Genomic DNA, 22,240 nt, shown 5'->3' with positions numbered 1-22,240 from the left:
AGATCCCGTCGCAACGAAAAACGCCTTTCTTTTAATGATGTCCAACCAAATCCTGTATCATTTCTGTGACACTCTCTCCCATATTTCTCGATAATACAAAACGTGCTGCCCTGCTTTGAACTTATCGATGCACTCCATCAATCCTATCTGGTAAGGATCACACACCGCTCATCAGTATTCTAAAAGAGGTCGGACAAGCGTAGTGTGGGCAGTCTCCTTAGTAGATCTGTTACATTTTCTAGGCGTCCTGTCAATAACACGCAGTCCTTGCATAGCATTCCCCACAACATTTACAATGTGTTCCTTCCAAATTTAAGGTGTTCGTAATTGTAATACCTAGGTATTTAGTCGAATTTACGGCTTTTAGATTAGACTGATTTAACGTGTAACCAAAGTTTAACTAATTCCTTTTAGCACTCATGTGGATAACCTCACACTTTTCGTTATTTAGGGTCAAATGGTTCAAATGGCTCTGAGCACTATGAGACTTAACTTCTGAGGTCATCAGTCCTCTAGAACTTAGAACTACTTAAACCTAACTAACCTAAGGACATCACACACTTCCATGCCCGAGGCAGGATTCGAACCTACGACCGTAGCGGTCGCGCGGTTCCAGACAGTAGCGCCTAGAACCGCTCGGCCACCCCGGCCGGCATTTAGGGTCAACTGCCAATTTTCGCACCATGCACATATATTTTATAAATCGTTTTGCAATTTATTTTTATCTTCTGATGACTTTATTAGTCGATAAGCGACAGAATCATCTGCAAATAACCTAAGACGGCTGCTCAGATTGTCTCCCAAATCGTTTACGTAGATAAGGAACGCCAGAAATCACTTCTGTTTCTCTCGAAACCTCGTAAACAGTATTAACGCGATTATTCCGCGATTTGCCGACGCTCAACAGAAACATTCCGATCGTCTACCTCTATCCTCTTCTTTAAGGAGTTGACTCAGCGGTAAATTATCAGGACATATCAGTTGATGACTGATTACTGCCAGATCCTTATTAGTGGCAGAAAAAGGTAGAACGAAGACTGCATGTGTCTTAATGGTTGCGTACATAGGCTGCGTTCGCGCTCCAGTAAACAGGTAGCAATCTCACTCTCTGCGAAAGAGCACGAACAGCAAAACTCAGTCGACGCAGAAATGTGGTTTGCACCCGAAGAATTTCATTCACCTATACATTGCTCATTCTAGAGCTCGTCCGGAGATTGCGGAGCGTATTTGCCCCGAGAGATAGCCTGATAAATTTTAATGACGAGTTGCGCCGTTTCCGTTTGCTTTATTCATACGCGCTGCACGCCGGACGAGAATGGGACGCCGGAGAAGTTCCATTTCTTTCGCAGGTAGGAGCCTCGGAGGAGACCTCTCCTCCGACGGGTCTCGACGCACGGAGTGTGTGCATTTCGCAGAAGACGGCGACGCAGACGGAGAGGGAGAGCGGGCAGAGGCCGGTGGGAGAGAGAAGGAGCCGGAGGAGCAGCAACCGGCCGGCGTAATGACCGCTGCTGGAGGGCGGCTTTGTTCCTCTTAATCGCGGATGCCGGCGGCCGATTGGGCTCCGGTTCTGGTCGCTTAGCGTCCCCACCGCCGGCCACATTAGCCGCAATGCGCGCGTCATTGCGGACCGCGGGTGCAGCGGCCGAGCCGCGGGGAACGAGGAGCGGCGCGTCTTGCGAGACCACCCAGGAGGGAGCGATAGCCGGCGCTCATCACCTGCTGAATGTCGATTGCGTGACAGGCTGAGTCCAATTACTCGAGGGCTTCCTGCTTGTGCGCAGTTGGGCTGAACGTAACTGGCGATTCGTGCTGCTTTCGACAAGTCAGGGGAGCGGTCAGTCGGTGCGGGGGGCAGGGAGACAGAGAACCGTAACGATAATTCGTACAGGATTGTTGTGATTAAGCTTCCGCTACTTGAGCCTGTGCGTACCCAACTTGGTAGGAATCACTAGCTGAAAAGCCCGGTGTTGCCCAGGTATTTATTTATAACTGTGCATTCACGCCCTTACTACCCAGCGTCTGGCCTCGTGCTTAATGTTTATGACGTAATATCGTCTGAACCATATGTCGTGTAATGATAAAATATTGTCGCAGAAGAAGCTGAGTAGCACAGTCACCGCCGGACGGGGTGGCCGAGCGGTTCTAGGCGATACAGTCTGGAACCGCGCGTCCGCCACGGTCGCAGGTTCGAATCCTGCCTCGGGCATGGATGTGTGTGATGTCCTTAGGTTTAAGTAGTTCTAAGTTCTAGGGGACTGATGACCTTCGAAGTCCCATAGTGCTCAGAGCCAGTACAGTCACTGTGGATAGTGGTTATGGTACTAGACTGTGGCATAGAGGGTCGCGAATTCAACTCAACTGAATTATAAAATTTTAATTTCTGTATGCGGTTCGCATACATTCTACAAGTATCCACAAATGTCCAGAATCATTGTACTGGAATGTTCTGTAGCAGTATATATACCGTATGTGTTCTGCCCGGAAGCAGTTAGCTCCGCGCTCTTCTATGTGCAATTGCTGAATAAACCTTCGTTAAGTGAAGTTAGTGTACGTCATTCAACTAATTACACCTTCTTCTGCGTGACATTATTCTGGTGGAGGTGCTGGGTATTGGGACTTGTGATAGCGCACATCATCGGCGATACAGTGACTTCCATCAGGCCACGACAGAGCCCCCGTTTACGTGCCGAGAAACCCGAGTTCGAGCCATATTCGGCAGATCGCAATCTATCGGAGACAGAAGGAGAAGAGGACGTTACGATGACATCAGTTGTGTGCCACTACATGAGACATCCTTCCGGGTTCTCTGGTGACGATGGCCAAGATCCAAAAAAGTGGCTGAAGGTATATGAGCGTATAGCCAAATTTAACAAATGTGACACCGTATGTTTGACTAACGTATTTTTCTATTTGGAGGGCACTGCCAAGCAATGGTATGAGAACAAAGAGGAGAAGTTCACAAGCTGGGAAGTATTCCAGGCGGAACTGCGCTAGTATTTCGGCGACACACAATGACAGAAGTGCAAGGCTGAAGATAAATTAAAGTGCAGGGCACAGCGTCTAGGAGAAACTACAGCATCCTACATTCAAGACGTCTTGGAGCTGTGTAAAATAGTGGATCCTAGAACGAAGGAGGAAGATAAGGTTGCACATCTCATGAAGGTTGTTGCTGAGGACATGTATCAAGCCCTACTCCTGAAGGAGGTTGCGACAGCAGACGACTTCATAAAATGGTGCCAGTATATCGAGACGATGCATCAAAAAAGAATTACACGCAAGAAGTTTTAACGGTTTCCAAAAGTCGTATTGATGTCTGTGATGGAGGAAGAAACTGATTTCGCAGGTGTTCTTCGTCAGATAGTGAGAAAGGAAGTTCAGAAGGCACTTGGATTGCACGGCGAGCTGAAAACCGAGACGCTTCAAGAGGTCATAAGGGGGGAAGTGGAACAGACATTGAACCCAGTGTCTCGTCCTTATGTCGATATTTCCTGCGATATTTACTGCGAATGTAGCACAGAAGTAACAAATTTAAATGTCTTCCATGATGCTGCAGTTTTTCATACAGCTGATTGTTAATGACGTTATACCTTCCGAATTATGTTTCGTACAATGATATAATTTTGCACTTACATTTTGTGGTGCATGTGCATGTTGCCTCTAAAATGAGTCGCGAATAACGTTATTAAAAAGAAGAAATAAATTATAACGTCATATCCCATGTGGTACTTTTGTCATTTTGTAGGAGTTTTAACGACACAAAGGGTTTCAAATGATGTCTAAAGTTTGTTTCACTTCGGTAAATGCTCTCGTTCTCAAATACTGGCTGAATGAAGACAGGAATTCACGCGTGGTGGGGTATGCTTCCTTTTCCTCCCCCATCCCCACCCTTTGGATAGGTAGGTGGTTCTTACCCGCAAACAGACTGTCGCCTGACGGTAAGGTACACGTGTGCCAAGATTGATCGCAATCTGCGAACTGGTTTAGCAGGAGATATAAAACACACACACACACACACACACACACACACACACACACGCACACACACACACACACACACACACACACACACACATACTGAAGCGCAAAACAAACTAGTATAGACATGCGTATTCAAAACATATGTAAACAGGCAGAATACGGTGCTACGGTCGGCAACGCCTGTATGAGATTAGTGTCTGGCGCAGTTGTTCGGTTACTCCTGCTACAATGACAGATTATCGGAGTATACTGAGTTTGAACGTGATGTTATAGTTGGAGCACGGACGATGGGACACAGTATCTCCGAGGTATCGAAGAATTGGGGATTTTCCAGTACGACCATTTCGCGAGTGTACCGCGAATATCAGGAATACGGTAAAGCATCAAATCTAAAGCATCGCTGCGGCCAGAAAAAGGTCCTGAAACAACGGGACCCACGACCTTTCAGCAAATTGCAGCAGATTTCAATTGTGGTCATTCAACAAGGGTCAGCGCGCGAACCATTCATCGAAACATCATCGATTGTAGGCTTACGGAGCCGAAGACCCACTCGTGTACCCTTGATGACTGGACGACACAAAGCTTTACGCCTCGCCTGGAACCGACTACACCGACATCGGACTCTTGATGGCTGGAAACATGTTGCTGGTCGGACGAGTCTCGTTTCAAATCTTAACGAGCGGATGGACCTGTATGGGTACAATCTCATGAATCCATGGACTCTGCATGTCGGCAGGGGATTGTTCAAGCTGGTAGATGCTCTGTAATGGTGTGAGGCGTGTGCACTTGGAGTGACATGGGACTCGTGATACGTCTAGATACGACTCTGACAGGTCACTCCTACGTAGGCATCCTGTCTGATCACCTGCTGCGAATATGGAGTCCATGCGACGTCGTGTGGCGGCTCTTCTGCGTGCTTGCTGGGGCCCTACACGATATTGAGACGGTGAGCTGGAAGATTTGCCTTGTTAGTGGTGTTGGTGTCATGACTTGTCGATAGGTAATGGTACTGCTATGGTGATGTAGTTTTGAAACACATCACTTTGAATTACAGCTGCAGACAGTCTATCGGGACGGGATTAGATGATGATGGTAATTGGTTTGTGGGGTGCTCAAATGCATGGTTATGAGCGCCCATACAAATTCCCAATATTTTCACTGTCCAGTCCCGCCACTTTCCTCAATCATGTTGGGATGATGAGGACAACACAAACACCCCGTCGCTGGGCGGCGAAAATGCCCGACCTGGCCGGAAATCGAACCCAGGATCCCGTAATCCAGAGATTGCAACCCTACCCACTAGACCACAGGCTGCAGCCTGGACAAGATGAGTAGGGCCTTACTGATAAAGCTGTTTTATCAAAACAACAGCAAGAGGGCTGATGCTGCTCGCGAGTATGGACGCATTAAAGAAGCGCGGAGACATCTCCTGTATTGGTGTTAAAGAAGGTGTCCCTGAAGTTCGAGTTACCTGTCGTACCAGACTTTGTGGCCACAAAGATCAACAGATATGAACTCTTGTGATTTCTGATTGTGAGGTTACGCGAGGAACATCAGTGTAACGCTAACACAGTTTGGAAGTTGAAGTTGAGCATAGAGACAGATGTAGCCCACATCGCATCTCAGATGTTGTCAGCAGCAGTAGAACAATATTTAGTGCGGTTCCAGGCGGTTGTAGATGCAGATGGTCGTCACATTGAGCAACATTTGTAATCTGGAACGTAGACATGGTACGCAATTAACAAATGTTACTGACTCGTGTGAAAATTAAAATGTGTTTCTTTCAATTGTTTATTCGTTATTTTCCTTGGCATGTCCTTACTGATGTTGCCACGAAATTTCATAGTAGTACAATCACTCGTTTTTCATGGGGGCAACCTCAAGTACAGAAAGTTTAGTTAACCATCCTGTATTTTACACTCTTTCTTCTTCTTTATTCGTGACGGAAGTACAAGAAATAACAGACACTGCAGATAAACAACATGAAGTTTACACGGGCAACTTACAAACGAAAAAATTGAAACGGAAGGATACAATGTATTACACACAACATACATGGACGTAATCAAACATTTACGCCATATACACTGCCCAGCGAAACTTACGTACCAAAACAAGTTTCGTATCATGTGTCACTGCCAATTAATGTAGCTCTATGAAGCTGGGACTGTACCTAGAGACAACTGCTGCAATACAGTTTACAAGGTAACTGAAAGAAATTAACGCAGAGTGACGAACAGAAATGACCGTTTAATTGAAAGACAATAATTACACTGAATTTACCATGATTCGCATTGATACCCTTGGCATTACAAAAAGCGGAACATGGTTCTCAATGCGGTATGTGATCACCAAGGAGGGCAATGCGTGTTCAGCATCGTGTTCCCACGCCGACCACAAGGACGGTAAGGAGTTCTTGTGACAGGGCGTTCTATTCCTAGACCAGCGCGGTATTAATAACTGTTGGACGGTTGTTGGTGCATGTGGACACGCTCCATTATTTCCCCCCAACTCAATGCAGAAGTGCTCGATGTGATTTAAGTCGAGGGAACGGACAGATCAGATCATTTCCAAGATGCTACTCCAGGCGGGTGTAAAATGAATGAGCACAACAGAAAATACTGAACGCGAAAATGAAGATTTGGCCCTGTCTGACTACCCACTGAAGCAGATCTGAGGGTCTCTTAATTGTGTTATTATAACCTCCTCGTTGCTCTTTAACATATAAATTACAACTTAAACATAAATGAATGATTAAGGGAAGTAGTAACTACTAAATGATAAATGTTGTTTCTGCTTATACATTTATTGTGGATTAAAAACCCCTTTATATTACAAATTTTTATATTTCCTAACTAATATTACTGATCTGTTGCCCAAATCTGCCTTTTTTATGGCTACACGACCTAATATAAATAACGCAAGATGACTGACATCATCTATGTACCAAACACTAGAAGACACTACTTTCAAAGATGATCTACAGTGGTGTGCAACCTCAGTAGAAGTAAAACATACATGATCACAGCTGTTTAGCCTTATAGCCCCAATAAGCCAAAGCAATTAGCAATATCAACGTATGTACTGCGTCCGATGCGACGGAGTGATGGTTCTTGTACTCGTCTGCGACGATGGAAGAGCTCCAGCCACAGAATAATCTCTCTCAAACACTAGGACGGTAGAAGTCGGTCCTCTGACTAGTATATTCTAATACTGCCTTCTCCTCTGTGTTCTACAGACAAGAAACGCGAACTCCCAGCCGCAAGCACGGAATTCAGATAATGTCTCAACATAAGTAGACAGAAGCAGTGCTCTCAATCACTGAACGCTGCTTACTCAACGACGACTCCCTACCCGGAGGCGAAGTCCAAAATCGTATAAGTTGGCAACAGTACAGCGCCTAAAGGTTCTAACTATAAAATGTCGTGAGAGCAAAGACAGCAAGTCCGTCTGTACCAACAAAGGCTGATACCGAGCAACTGTCAAACACGGGCACTCTAAACGGAAAACCTCTTTCTCTCCACCGCTGGCTTCCCTGCAAAGCTCGGCTTCCCTCCCTGGTAACTGCAGAAGGCGAATCATATTCTGGACCCACGGAATATTCTCCCTCTCTACAGATTCTTCCGAACCCCGACCAACCATATTTTAGTAATTTCTCGTCCGGTGCGGAAAGCCTGCGAGGCAATACCTATCCTCGTTTATTCGGAATGGTACGCTTCTCAGAGTAAAAATCCTCGAAAATAACCCAGCCTGCGTGATTTCCGAGGTAACACTTCCTCGTTCTTCTCTGCTGCGTCCAAGATTTGAGAGTTTCCGAAGTATTATCGGGTTATCCTTCCGGCCCTGTTACAAAACCGGCCGGCCGTCGCTGTATTATGCTTCAGCGCTCAGGTGCCCCGAACGTCCGGCAAGCGCTACTTTCTCTGTTAAGCGGGACCAACACACCTGTGTGGACTTTTCCACTGGCGTTTCAACTTCTACTAGTATGCAATCATTCATTACGCCGTTTTGATAATAAAGACACTCCATCACCTTTCATGCAATAAGCGTTAACAACTATTAACAATGTGTACTTGGCAATGTCAGTCTCCTTTAAATATTTACATATACAATGTAAGACATATCAAATGATACCTAAATCCTGTTGTAAATCACAGCAAAGTATGTAAATGAGTGCTTGTAAGGTGCGAAGTTATAGGCACCTTACACATCCGCCGGATATTCCATCGCTGCTTGAGCTACGCTGGCCGGCCGCTGCGGCCCAGTGGTTCTAGGCGCTGCTGCTACGGTCGCAGGTTCCAATCCTGCCTCGTGCGTGGATGTGTATGATGTCGTTAGGTTAGTTAGGTTTGAGTAGTTCTAAGTGTAGGGGACTGATGACCTCAGATGTTAATTCCCATAGTGCTTAGAGCCATTTGAACCATTTTTATGAGATGAAGCTGCCCATAAAAATTAAGTCAGGGCTGAATGCACTCCTGAAAAGACACACATGGGGAAAAATTACTATGTCGCAATAACGTTCACTGATGAGTGTACCGTGTTCAAAGATTTGGGGTCAGTACACCCGTGCAACATTACGACATGTCACACTATAACACCTGGATCACAAAAACGATCATGTTCGACAATGTTCCTGAGTACATTCACCATGTGAAGGTGTGTCCAGCTTTGTCGAACATGATAGTTTTGGTGCTCCCGGTATTATGATGTGGAGGAACATTTACTGATGAGCCAAAGGAACTGGTACACCTGCCTAATATCGGATGGGGCTCCTGTGAGCGCACAGAAGTGGCGCAAGACGACATGGCACGCACTCGACTAATGTCAGAAGTAGTGCAGAAGGGAACTGACACCATGAATCCTGCAGGGTTCTCCATAAGTCCGTAAGAGTGGGAGGGGGTGGAGATCTCTTCCGAACTGCTCGTTGCGAGGCATCCCAGATACGCTCAACGATGTTCATGTCTCGGGAATTTGGTGGCAAACGGAAGTGTTTAAACTCAGAAGATGTTCCTGGAGCCACTCTGCAGCAATTCTGGACCTGTGGGGTGACGCATTGTTCTGCTGGAATCTACTAAGTCCGTCGAAATGCACAATGGACACGAATGGATGCAGGTGTGCAGGTGATCAGAGAGGATACTTACGTATGTGTCATCTGTCAGGGTCGTATCTAGACGTATCAGGGGTCCCAAGGCACTCCAACTGCACACGCCCCACGCCATTACAGAGCATCCACCAGCTTGAACATTCCATGCTGACATGCAGGGTAAATAGATTGATGAGGTTGTCTCCATACCCGTACACGTCCATCCGTTTCATATAATCTGAAACGAGACTCGTCCGACTAAGCAACATAATTCCAGGCATCAACAGTGCAATGCCAGTGTTGACGGGACAGGCGAGGCGCAAAGCTTTGTGTCGCGCACTCATCAAGGATAAACGAGTGGGTCTTCTGCTCCGAAAGCCCATATCGATGATGTTTCGTTGAATGTTTTGCACGCTGACACTTGTTGATTGCCCATCATTGAAATCTGCAGCAATTTGCGGAAAGGTTGCACGTCTGTCACGTTGAACGATTCTCTTCAGTCGTCGTTGGTCCCGTTGTTGCAGGATCTTTTACCGGTCGCAGCGATGTCGGAGATTCGATGTTTTACCGGATTCCTGATATTCACGGTACGCTCGTGAAATGGTCATACGGGGAAATCCCAACTTCATCGCCGCCTTGGAGATGCTGTGTCCTATCGCTCGTGCGCCGGCTATAACACCACGTTCAAACTCACGTAAATCTTGGTAACCTGCCATTGTAGCAGGAGTAAGCGACCTAACAACTGTGCCAGAAGATTTTTGTTTTATATAAATTGTTCACACATCTCTGTATTTGTATACCCATGCCTGTATCAGTTTCTTTGGTGCTTCAGTGTAGTATTGCACCTGCGTACTGACCTGTAAATCTTTGAACATGATACTGGTCAACGTTATTGTGCCTGTACTACCTCCCTATGTACGTCTTTTGAAGTGTATGTTCAGTCCTGACTGCATTCGTATGGATGACAAATGCGTGGCCGTATCGAACAGAGTAAGCGGAGGAGTTCTAGGTTATTCGGCGAATGGACGGGGCTGCCCATTCCCGACTTAAACCCCATGGAGTGGGATGACTAGGGAAGACGTATTGCATCAACGACCATCCAGCAACTGTCAACCGCATTGGTGGATAAACACAACGCTCTTCCACAAAAAGTCCCATCCAACCTTGTGACCGAGCGAGGTGGCCCAGTGGTTAGCACACTGGACTCACATTCGGGAGGACGACGGTTCAATTCCGACTCCCCCATCAAGATTTAGGTTTTCCGTGAATTCTCTAAACCCCTCCAGGCAAATGCCGGGATGGTTCATTTGAAAGGGCACGGCCGACTTCCTTCCCCATACTCATCTGATGAGACCGGTGACCTCGCTGTTTGGTCTCTTCCCCCCTCCCCCCCCCCCCTCCACAAAAGAACCCAACCCCAACCTTGCGACGGGCACGGGAGCAAGTTGTAAATCATGCATTGCCGTCAGTAGTGCTAGCAAAGCCTACTAAGAATCAAACTCACCCTCTTGTAATGCCCAGGTTATGATTACGAATCTCAGTGGCTTCAGTATAATTATTTTCTTTGAATAAAAGTGACATTTGTGTTCGTCTCATTGCGTATTTATCTAAGATACTTTCTATACTACAATGTAGCACTTCTTTCTATGTGTGATCCACGTTTCATAAAGCTGTGTTCGTGGTCGTAACACAGAATGTGAAAGTTGCTTACTACTTGTACACAAGTGTATATTCTTCTACGATGTCTCCATCGCAAATAATTTATTTATTAACTCCTATAGACATTGTTCGTCAAATAATGTATCACCGTTGTGCTGTTCCGAAATACACGTTTTCCAAGCACATCTGATCCGAAATACCTTTTTATAACAATTTCTAACGATTACTGACAAATTTAAAGCATTAAACTGTATTTTTGTCAGGGAACGAATTTTTCTTTTAAATCACTGAAATTTTACAGATGAAATAACATTTGAAACTGTTTTAGGCATAGTTGAAGAAGGTGAGTCAACCCTCTTCTTTTTGCTAGTTCAGTTCGCAGTCCCAATACAGAGCTTGATCAGTAGGGATCACAGGAATGATAATATGTTGACTCTTTCTTTGCGAACTTTGGTGATCAAAAGAGATTGAGCGCTACAGGCTTGACACTTCAGTCGTCATTGTTCACTGCTCAGGTTCATTTTGGAGACAACTAATTTATATATGAGCTTTCACGCCAATGTATTCGTCCTTGATGTGACGTAAGTATTTATCGTTCACACTGAGAGGAAACTCTGAGGAGTGGCTGATGGGAGTAGCAGTTCCGATAGAAGCCGAAAGACTGTTTGTGACTTCGGTCTGGTGTTCACTTGTTTCCGGTCGTTGCCAATTTCAACTTCCAATAATGTGTGCAAAGGGTATCTTTATTGAACGTATCAAAAAGTTTAGACACTTAAACTTAATATTTCTATAATCTTTAGCTCTGCTACGTCTGCTTTCTTTTATGAGCTGAACTCAGCATCCGCTGCGCTATATTGACTTAAGAGATTCGTATATCTTTACGGCAGAAACTTTTGATTACTTTAATATACGGTAAGACTTAATGAAACTGATATGTACACTTTAATTTTTACTTGTGTTTTTCATTTTTTTCTTTCGGGAGACTGGGGGAGCCCCTCATCCTCGGGGGCTCAAAGACAATGCTCCTGTTGCTCCAATCTAGTTACAGCTGTACACGGAGAATAGTTGCTGTACTGCCTCTAAAAGATGCACTAACACGCTAATGATCAGTGGACATCGGGCTTTGTCTGATCAGTCTATGCTGAAGTTCTATGTCACACAGAGTAGCAGGTCCCTGTTCTATATCTAGCTGAGCTGAGAAACCTTGAAGGAATGCAGGAACTGTGACAATACCATGCCACAACACCCAATTATTTAATTTCGAATCTCGCAACATGAACGGCACGAGACTACGTTATGAATCACAGCAGTGCCCGTGGTTTGGCTGGGATAAATGTGTGGGTCATATGTGTAGCCATCAGTTGAGCCGTCTACGACACAAACCCCTAAAATAATTCTTTTTCCACGACAAGAGCTGTAAACGACTGCTTGTAGACTGAGAATTACTGCAGTAATGTGTGTGGCCTGCCTCAGCTACGGAACCAAGGGCCCTATTAATTTATGCGATTTCAACTTATGTAATGAAGGCTTTCACGACCGGATGTTTCAGCTGCCGAGAATTCTTCCGGGTTGTATGGCCGTGGTCCATGGAACTCTTCTATCCCTGACGTTTCGTCCAAAGCTACGTTGGACATCTTCGGAAGTGCCCCTGGTTGTGCTGAGTCTTCCCGATGGTGGTGGGGTTAGTGTTTAACGTCCCGTCGACAACGAGGTCATTAGAGACGGAGCGCAAGCTCGGGTTAGGAAAGGATTGGGAAGGAAATCGGCCGTGCCCTTTCAAAGGAACCATCCCAGCATTTGCCTGAAACGATTTAGGGAAATCACGGAAAACCTAAATCAGGATGGCCGGAGACGGGATTGAACCGTCGTCCTCCCGAATGCGAGTTCGGTGTGCTAACCACTGCGCCACCTCGCTCGGTAGTCTTCCCGACAAGATTATAGTACGTACAAGCAATATAGCTTTCTAACTAGGCAAATGTAACGTATAATAGTAAATCATGAGATAAATATGCAAACATGAGGGTGAATTGCAGAAATAGTGGAACCTGGAAATGTGATTATTAACCTGGAAAAAACAAAGAGTCATGCATGCTAACATAAGAAGGCAGTATCATATGCAATCTCATAAGGAATGATGAAAAAATTTTTTTAGGTGCAAAGCTTCTGCGACAGTCCTCCACAAACACCTCCAGCCATATGGCACAAGGTGAAACAGATTTTCCTACAAAGGTCACAACATACAAAAAATACGTATTAATATCGTAGAATATACCAATATATCAATATAGTCCTCATCGCTGGAGTGCAGCTCAGGGCATGAACACTCATTAAACATCAACATTCTACTATTATCAAAAAAAATGGTGCCTCTCAGGGCATAAACACACACTAAATATTCTAACAATACTCTTATACCTAACACAAAGTGCAGATTAAAAATATCCTTAATCCTAAATCTTTATAGGCAGTCTGCCTTATTTACGTAGTACACTAACAGGAAAATGTTTACAAAGGCCTGCCAGGAAACAATGTGAGAAGTATCAGTGGTGTTTAGTATTCCATATAAGTCGCTTATGTCGTGCTTCCTATGTAATGTGTTTCCTGCACGCCTTTACGGGAGGCACGTTTAACACTTTCTTGTTGTTCTATTTATGAGCATAATGACTCGTTTTGATACAATGAGATATCGGTACATCGGTGTTGCAAAATATACGAAATGGATGAGCATATGCAATGGACCATCCCCCATGGACTATGGACCTTGCCGTTGGCGGGGAGGCTTGTGTGCCTCAGCGATACAGATAGCTGTACAGTAGGTGCAACCACAACGGAGGGGTATCTGCTGAGAGGACAGACAAACGTGTGATTCCTGAAGAGAGGCAGCAGACATTCGGATCTCCGGGTGGGGACTACTCAGGAGGACGTCGTTATCAGGAGAAAGAAAACTGGCGTTCTACGCATCGGAGCATGGAATGTCATATCCCTTAATCGGGCAGGTAGGTCAGAAAATTAAAGATGGAAATGGATAGGTTAAAGTTAGATATCGTGGGAATTAGTGAACTTCGGTGGCAAGAGGAACAAGTCTTCTGGTCAGGTGAATACAGGGATATAAATACAAAATCAAATAGGGGTAATGCAGGAGTAGGTTTAATAATGAATAAAAAATAGGAGTGGGGGTAAGTTACTACAAACAGCATAGTGAACGCATTATTGTGGCCAAGATAGATACGGAGCCCACGCCTACCACTGAAGTCCAAGTTTATATGCCAACTAGCTCTGCAGATGACGAAGAGATTGATGAAATGCATGATGAGATAAAAGAAATTATTCAGATAGATAAGGGAGACCAAAATTTAATAGTCAAGGGTGACTGGAATTCTATAGTAGGAAGAGGAAGAGAAGGAATCGTAGAACGTGAATATGGAATGGGGGTAAGGAATGAAAGAGGAAGCTGCTTGGTAGAATTTTGCACAGAGCATAACTTAATCATAGCTAACACTTGGTTCAAGAATCATGAAAGGAGGTTGTATACATGGAAGAAGCCTGGAGATACTGGAAGGTTTCAGACAGATTATAAAATGGTAAGACAGAGATTTAGGAATCAGGATTTAAATTGTAAGACATTTCCAGGGACCGATGTGGACTCTGACCACAATCTATTGGTTATGAACTGTAGATTAAAACTGAAGAAACAGCAAAAAGTTGGGAATTTAAAGAGATGGGATTTGCATAAACTTACAGAACCAGAGGTTGGAGAGAGTTTCAGGGAGAGCAGTAGGGAATGATTGACAAGAATGGGGGAAAGAAATACAGTAGAAGAAGAATGGGTAGCTTTGAGAGATGAAATAGTGAAGGCAGCAGAGGATCAAGTAGGTAGAGAGACGAGAGCTAAAAGAAATCCTTGGGTAACAGAACAGATATAGAATTTAATTGATGAAAGGAGAAAATACAAAAAGGCAGTAAATGAAGCAGGCAAAAATGAAAACAAACGTCTAAAAATGAGATCGACAGGAAGTGCAAATTGGCTAAGCAGTGAAGGCTATAGGAGAAATGTAAGGATTTAGGTGTAAGATAAATAATACCTACAGAATAATTAAAGAGACCTTTGGAGAAAAGAAAACCACTTGCATGAATATCAAGAATATCAAGAGCTCAGATGTAAACCCAGTTCTAAGCAAAGAAGGTAAAGCAGAAAGGCGGAAGAAGTATATAGAGGATCTATACAAGGTCGATTTTCTTGAGGACAATATTATGGAAATGGAAGAGGATGTAGATGAAGATGAAATGGGAGATATGATACTGCGTGAAGTGTTTGACAGAGCACTGAAAGACCTAAGTCGAAACAAAGCCCCGGGAGTAGACAACATTCCGTTAGAACTACTGATAGCCTCGGGAGAGCCAGCCCTGACAAAACTCAACCATCTGGTGAGCAAGATGTATGAGACAGGCGAAATACCCTCAGAATTCAAGAAGAATATAATAATTCCAATCCCAAAGAAAGCAGGTGACAACAGATGTGAATATTACCGAACTATCAGTTTAATAAGCAATGGCTGCAAAATACTAACACGAATTCTTTACAGACGAATGGAAAAACTGGTAGAAGCCGACCTCGGGGAAGATCAGTTTGGATTCCGTAGAAATATTGGCTCACGTGAGGCAATACTGACCCTACGACTTATCTTATAAAGTAGATTAAGGAAAGACAAACCTACGTTTCTAGCATTTGTAGACTTAGAGAAAGCTTTTGTCAATGTTGACTGGAATACTCTCTTTCAAACTCTGAATGAAGGTGGCAAGGCTAAAATACAGGGAGCGAAAGGCTATTTACAATTTGTACAGAAATCAGATGTCAGTTATAAGAGTCGAGGGACATGAAAGGGAAACAGAGGTTGTGAACGGAGTGAGACGGGGTTGTAGCCTATCCCCGATATTGTTCAATCCGTATATTGAGCAAGCAGTAAAGGAAACAAAAGAAAAATTCGGAGTACGAATTAAAATCCATGGAGAAGAAACAAAAACTCTTAGGTTCGCCGATGACATTGTAATTTTGTGAGAGACGGCAAAGGACCTGGAAGTGTCTTGAAAGGAGGATATAAGATGAACATCAACAAAATAAAAACGAGGATAGTGCAATGTAGTCGAATTAAATCGGGTGATGCTGAGGTAACCGGATTAGTAAATGAGACTCTTAAAGTAGTAAATGTGTTTTTATATTTGAGGAGCAAAGTAACTTATGATGGTCGAAGTTGAGAGGATATAAAATGTAGAGTGGCAATAGCAAGGAAAGCGTTTCTGAAGAAGAGAAATTTGTTAACATTGAGTATATATTTACGTGTCAGCAAGTCATTTCTGAAAGTATTTGTGTGGGATGTATCCATGTACGGAAGTGAAAAGTTCACGATAAATAGTTTAGACAAGAAGGAAGCTGAAGCTTTCGAAATGTGGTGCTACAGGAGTGAATATTAGATGGGTAGATCACATAACTAATGAGGAGATATTGAATAGAATTTGGGGCCGAACCACATAATAACTCTGCGTTTAGTGTGGGGAGGTGGAGGGGTGAGTGGACTGCTGTAGCCTGTTGTGGGGTTGTGTACCACTGAGGCTACGGCGGAGATAAAGCCTCTCCCTCGTTTCTAGGTCCCCAGTTGAATACAATACAATACAATATACGACTTGATTGGGCAATGCAACTCCCAATACCAATAAAGAAATATAGTCCCTACAAAATACATTCAGCCCCTTAGACAATGAATCCTCTGGCTCTGTTCAAAACTGATAACTTTGGACCCTGTGCACGTAACAAGTAAATGCAATTGTCTTACCTCTAAAGCAACAATGGTGGAACGCGATATATCTTAGTCTCTCATAAAAAAGATAAAGTAATTGATTCACAAACAATGAGATTTGTACCCCAAGTATTATCAAACCTCACTAAAAAACCATACATACAAATCATCAAATTACATATACCTGTGATAACAAATCCTAAAAACATTACAAATGGGAAATATCTAACTATCCTTTACGTCAAATCAGTTTACGTACATTCTGAGATTACGCAAAAATTACAAATTATCAGCCAACTTATCTGTGCTAATGCCCTGTAAAAACGAAAGTCATAAATATTTAACATATTTACCTTGCATGTGAGAAGACTTCTGTTTCCACGTTCCTGAACTCTTAATTCCTACGTTTTCGTCTAACACTTGGTAGCTTTACAGAGAACACCACAAAAACTGCCTACACCATCCTCTTTCTCTCGCAGACAGCTACCCACTACTGTGCTCCAAGGGCTCTCATACTCCAACAGTACAATCTCAGACCAGAAGCAGTATCTTTGGCTCTGCGATCGTGCACAGTCAATGATCCATTTTATAAAACCTATAACAGACTTGCATCGTTTATAGTATTATTATCGTATTCGGGTGCCACATAAAAGTGTACTCCTTTCAGTACTAGTTGGAAAAGTTATTCATAATTTTGAGATAAGCAACAAGTATTTTTTAGCCTCTAGTGGATTAAAGTCTGTAAGAAAGCAGTGCGTTTCCTCCGGCGTCCGCATTCGAGAACACAACTCAAGACGTCCGAAGCAGCGTACGCAGGCTTTCTGTGTGAGGCATGGCATGTAATCTGTGCGAGGCTACAATTCTATTTAGCTGTTCGTGATCGGAAGTAACATTGTGGCTGTTTTAACTCCTTTGATTTTGAAGAAGTCACCTTTGCCTGATTTGTGCTGCTTACAACAGACCTTTAAGTTTCTTCATATTTATTTATCTATTCAATGTGAAGAACGTGAATTGGATTGGCAAAGCCATCCTCGTTCAGTGCAGTAGTAGCACTCAAAGGGGGTAGCATAATTGTGTGAGATATGGAACAGGCAAACCTGTGATACTGTTTACAGGTGGGAACTGTAACTACCCCACGACACCCGAAGTGACAGACGAATAATGCTTTGTTTAATTGTCCAACTGTCCGTCATAAGATTAAAGCAGATGTAATACGACGGTTACTGACATATCCGTAAGTAAAACACCACTGCTTATATCAAAACGTGAGACTGGATAATGCAATATTATTTTGCTGAAAGATTTTAAAATTGAAGTAATTATAGTTAGCAACTTTATGAGGTCCTTTATACCGAAGAAGAGTGATGCAATAGGATTTTAAGCTGCTAATGAATCACACACAGCGACGCTCCTCACTTGCTTTGATGCAAACTCTCATATACCAAAATAAATTATATCATTGGGTTTTATGAGCAATATGTCAGTCCGTCTGACGTAAAGGAAGATATATAGCTGGCGTAGACGAACACTAATTGCATCTGATTAAAGAAGGACAATCGGGAAAGTGTGAACCAGCAGTACGTGTCGCTGGATCGGGGAGGATAAGACCTTCATTAGCTATTCAAAAGACACAGCGGTAAATTGTGTTGAAGAATGGAACAGCTGAAATAGCGGAAGGAAGTCTCGTGCTGGCATTCAAAGTGTGGCTCCTCCGAACAATTCCAGTGCGACGTGCTAAGCCTCCTCAGCAGACGAATACTTCGATCTCCTGCGTCGAGCATACTACAGATAGTTCGACGGACAGATCTCACGCCTCCGTAGCATCTCACGTCGCTATAGTCTCCTGACACACAAACGCGAAAAATTCAGACGCTGGGAAACTGCAGAAAACACTTCGCTGGTCGTCGACGTATTGTCTACTGCTTAAATTATTTTGTCGTAACGCATGTACTGAATCACCAATAAAAAAATGTGAAAATGGCAGAAATTCTTGGGCATGCTTACTGATGAACATTAATGTTAGACGAAAGATGTAGTAGACCTGATAAAGTTTTTAAGTTAAATTGCCTTTTAGATACTAATAATCGCCAATTTTTGGGATATAGAACTCGGTCATTTAAAATAGTCTGCTTATTTTAGTGCATTCATGTTCTGCAGAGTTATTTACTAAGGTGACATTTCACTTAGGCAAAATGTGTTGAAAGCACAAAAGAAAGTAATAACAGTTATATATTAGGTTCACACGCTCACATCTAAATTTGACAATCTACCGATAGAAGAAAAATGTACTGCCGATAGTAGCAATGTTTACGAATGCAGTATAGTTTCTCGTTTAATTTAGAACTCCTTCTAGACCAAACTGATTAATGTCGTGATACGTTCTGTGTGTGATGAGCTATTTGTTACAGGAAAGTTTAGATAAGCTCCACATCAAATAAATGCTTTTACAGGGTCCTTTTTCCACCCATACGGTGCAGAATGTATTTTGCTTACTATTCTCACACAAGCGCTGATTAACTCATTAACATCGTGACGTTTCCTTTGTGATAATCCAAGTGTTGAAGCTATAGTCAGATGAGACCTACCTTAAATGGATGATTTCACAAGGTTCCTTCTCCTCCAGTACGATGCAGAATGTCTTTTGATTGATATTACAGTACATGTTGCTGGTTTAATAGATTGACTTCATGATATTTTCTTTGTGTAATAACCAAGAGCTAGTGGCGCTCTGTATTAAACAAATGCTTTCGTAGGGCTTTCTTTTTCTTCACATGGTGGAGAATATGTTTTACTTGATACTACTGTGTAATCTGTGGTTTTAACTGATCGGCGTTGGGGCGTTTTCTTTGTCCGGAAATGCACGTGATCTGTATCTTGGAAGAATCCAGTCTGGAGTCTACAACATTTTAATTCGAATCCACCACTGGGTTACCTCTTCCTGCGTTGAACTAGTGAAGCAATTGAGTGTACAGTAGCTTTGCCATTTTTCTTTCCATATATTACCTTAGTGAGCCATTCCTCCGAGCGACGTAGTGTAATTAAGAGTGTCCTTATGTTTTTGTATCTCAACTTTTCCATACGCGTCTGGAGCGCGCACCTTTTTGTTACTTGTATGATATATTACCTACTGCCTAAGAAACTGATGATGCGGCTGTTTAAGTGAGTGTGTCTCGTTGATAGAATTCATGTTCTTGCCTTTTTATTTTCGTATACAATAAACGTCCTTTATACTATTCGACGTGGTTTACACTGTTTCTATCGCACTCAAGATCAAATGTATCATATTATACATCTGAACTGCTTGCTTATGATTGAGGCACAATCAGAGAAGATTGCTAGTTCCTTGTATGATTGCTTTTTAACCCACAAGGTTCATAATACTTTCCCTTGCCGGGATTTTATTCAACTGAATTAACACGCAGCTTACTGTAAGGTGATGTCTTCTGAACCCGACCTGGGGACAACTTTGAAGTCTGCTGCATTCTTCGATGCTGGTGGAACGTAGATCTCAACCATGCCCCTCCTGTTTCATCAGACAGCACCGAAAAACTGGAACCTGTCGCTAAACGACTACAATTTTCTTATAAAATGACGTCTATTTACGGACGTCAGGAACACTTGCCATGATCTCCTCTTACTCCGTCTCATTACTCTCCTCACTTGTGTCCTAACCACACGAAAGACAGTAACGTCCTCATCCGCGGGGCACTGCATCAACCACTGCATAGCAACCCACCTGTACCTGGTTCTGGAATTATAAGCATCATTCCACCAAGGGACAGGCTGTTCCTGATCTCTATTTGGTATGGATGCATCAGCGGACTAGTGTATCACAGCTGTAACGTGTTTCACGCGGACTTCGATACTTTCTCATTGCTCAAAAACAGCTTGTGACTTGTTTTATGAAGCCACCACAAAAGTAATGGAACAAAGGGACTCCAAGTGCAATTTCGATATCATACTGATATCAAATTATTCACGCAATTCTATTAAATTGATCAATTTTTTGCCTCCCACATCCCGATGGCGTTATGGATTTTTCGCAGCCGGCGCTTGAGTCTTCTCAGGGATCTCCCAGTACCCTCTCCTCCCTCTTCCCCTCCCGTGATATAATTCAACATGGAGGCCCGGAAAAAATGGCGAGCAATTGAATCAATATGTGTAGAGCTGCTCCATAGGGAGGACCACACGTTCCTCTCACATCCACCCTCCCATTAAAATGGCGGGAAATTGAAATTTTGGCGGGTAATTATCAAAATGGCGTTAAATAGAAAACTGGCTGGTAGTTCAAATTTATTGGTAAAAATATCTCATTTTGCTTGAGACCTTGAAGTTTGGAGACCAAGTGACCTAGTTCACAGCACCACCACCAGAGGATGCTGTTGGGCACCCCACTCCCCCACGACCTCACTCACTCACTTCCGGACAACCCCACCCCTTCACTCCCCCACAGAGCACTACAGCAGCCTCTAGCAATAATAATCGATCTGGATCAGCAAGAACGTAAACACATTTTTCTTCTGTAACATGTAGCTATTATACAATAAATTGCTTTCCTTTATTCACGCAATGTACTGTCGTTCTAATGTTGAGATGGGGAATGTATATACATCTATTTCTCTTAAAATGTTACATTTAGTTTTCTGTGACATATTCTTTTTTTTCTAGGTGTTTCTGTGGACGAAGAAGAAGAAGAAGAAGGGATATGCGTCGAGGCAGAAGGTCAGGATCTATTGATTGAGTGCTGTAAGTACTAGAGTGCGAGTATCAAATTCAATATGTGTGCCCCATACGTAAGTAAGTTCAGTGGATTAGAGAATACTAATTCCTCTTTCTATTTCAGTGAACTAAAGAATACGATTTTTATGTTTGTATTTCAGTACGATTTGCTGTGTATGTCTCTAACATTTTCAAAACATAATTACGCTCCGTACCTTATTGTTGTAGGCAGTGTCAGTGAGCTATATAGATGGCTTCAAGGAGAGGATGAAATACCCGAGTGGGTACACGAGATGGCAGCTGCTGAGCATGCTGAAAGGCATCGCCATCTCGCCCTTTTGGAGGAGGAGGAGGAAATACGGGATTGGGTGCGAGAGCTAGCAAAAGACGTGACTGAACTGCTCAGTCCTTGGACCCAGAGTGTAAAAAGTGATTATAATGCAACCGTCATCATTACAGCATATAATTATTATTCTGGAGTGCTGGTGTACTTAATTGTTATTACTTGTTTATGGCATATAGTTCTAGAAAATCTTTAGCGTTGTACTTAATTTTTTTCGTAATTCGACTGTTAGAGGGTGGTCACCAACACTGCCACAAGAACAGCTAGCAGCGGAATGGCTTCCTAGAGCGGTGGTTGCGGGACAGAAATCAAACATGCGTCCGAGCGGAGTGCACTGCCATGCAAGGCACCGTTCGTGCCTGCGAGGGAGGTGAACGTGGCAGCTGCGGCCTGCCCTCAACAAACCACTACCGCAACCGAACCACCGTATACACTACGACGTCCGTGGATGGTTGTGTAGGAGGAAGAAGAAGAGAAACGATGTCTCACCCCTCAGGCTGACTGTGGTGAAGGCTCCAGCATGCAGCAGCAGAATCATCATCCTGGATGCTCCTACTGGGCCTTAACATCGCCGCCTCTTCCTACTCCAGCTCACACTGATCACCCTCGCCAACAGAAGGTATGTGTGCCTCAGCGAATACCCCTCACCCCAGCAGGTGCCTT

Source organism: Schistocerca americana, chromosome 8 (genome assembly GCF_021461395.2).
Source record: "Schistocerca americana isolate TAMUIC-IGC-003095 chromosome 8, iqSchAmer2.1, whole genome shotgun sequence".
Classification (NCBI taxonomy): Eukaryota; Metazoa; Arthropoda; class Insecta; order Orthoptera; family Acrididae; genus Schistocerca; species Schistocerca americana.
Note: the sequence above shows the minus strand (reverse complement) of the source record.